This window comes from Microtus ochrogaster, chromosome 19 (genome assembly GCF_000317375.1).
Source record: "Microtus ochrogaster isolate Prairie Vole_2 chromosome 19, MicOch1.0, whole genome shotgun sequence".
Taxonomy (NCBI): Eukaryota; Metazoa; Chordata; class Mammalia; order Rodentia; family Cricetidae; genus Microtus; species Microtus ochrogaster.
Genome location: NC_022021.1, coordinates 24679608 through 24681170, shown reverse-complemented (window position 1 = coordinate 24681170; position 1563 = coordinate 24679608).

Below are 1563 nucleotides of genomic sequence, written 5' to 3'. Positions count from 1 at the left end.
ATGGCACCAAATGAGGAGGGGGCTGAGAAGGGACTGTAACCTGACCCTGGCAGGGATCACGGACTGGTCACCATGCACTTAAAATTCCTTCCTTCCCCGCTGCAGGAGCAGAGGGAATTTATCATGTTTTCCTTGCAGATAAGCACCTCAAATGGGGGCAGGGATATCAACTCGGGACTGCAGTTCCCACATACAATGACATCTTACTGTGTTCCATATAGTCTTTGGCCTTTGATCCTGTAATCTACACATTACATGGAAAAAAGACTTTAAATAGTCAAGAAAAGATCTGTGTAGTAGCCTGCTACTACACAGAGAGGACCAAGTGGAGAGTGACCACTGACCCAGTGGGACACCCCACTCTCTAGGCTCTCCAGACCAGGAGCAAAACTCCAGACCCCTATGCCACCTGCCTTGACTTCTCTAGCTAGTCAGCAGGTGAGTTTCCTGCAAGTAGACTGGTCCAATTTGAAGACCCTCAGAGAGGACCTTCCCTCAGGAGAAGACCTCTAAACCCAAGGAACAGTCTGAGACCACTGGCTGCAACGGCAAGAGGTTTTTTTTATTGAGCGGTGCACAGGTACCTGCGGGCGCCAGAGTCTATTTGGAAGACTTGCACACCCTCAGGCTGGGCAGGGGGTCTTTTACATGGAAACGGGCAGGCGGAGCAGGCATACAGAAGTAGAAGCATGGTTACAGGAATCCCATTGGTCAGTTTGGATGGGGCAATGGGTTCACTTGGGGACAAGCTCCTCGGGGACATGAAGATCTGATAATAGCTGACTTGGCTCTATCTAGGGCACATGTAATTTTTCCCAGAACTTTTCGTTCCCCTCCTAGGCCTGATGTCTGACCACAGATATCCTGTTTGGCAGACTAGGAGTACTGACTGTACCTTGAACTTATACTTGTTTGTGTGAAAGCCTTGCAAAATGGTATTACAGCAGCTGAGCTGGGGTCTTTCACAATACTCCCATCCCATCCCTTGGACTCTGCAAGATACAAGCCCCACTCTACCCACAAATACTTGGGTCCCCCAATCCACAGTGGAACTCTGAAATACAGCATGCTACTACAAAAGAAGACTAAGAAATGAGTGACCACCCACCCAACAGGACACCCCACTCTTTAGGCCCTCCATAGTGAGGCAAAATTCCATGATACTCCCCCACCTGCCTCTGCTTCTTTAGCCAGACAGCAGGTGAGTTTCCTGCAGGTAGACTGCTCTAATACTCTCATCACATCTATCAGACCATGAAAGCTACAAGTTCCAATCCACCCCTAAACCCTCATAATCCCCCACAACCTCAGATGAATGCTGAAACACAAGCTGCAACTACACAAATAAGGCCAAGAGAGGAACTCTGAAGCACAAGCTATGACTGCACAGAGTGGACACAGAGAGCAAACCAAGAGAGCAGGCCAGGAGAGGCTTCAGGGATTCGCTGAAACATAGACAGTGACAGTACACAGCAGACTAAGAACAGTTCCCAAAGTCACAGAGAGCCACTGCAAAGATTGGACAAGGAGGCAAAGATACTGCCAGCCCCAAATGAAGGAAGA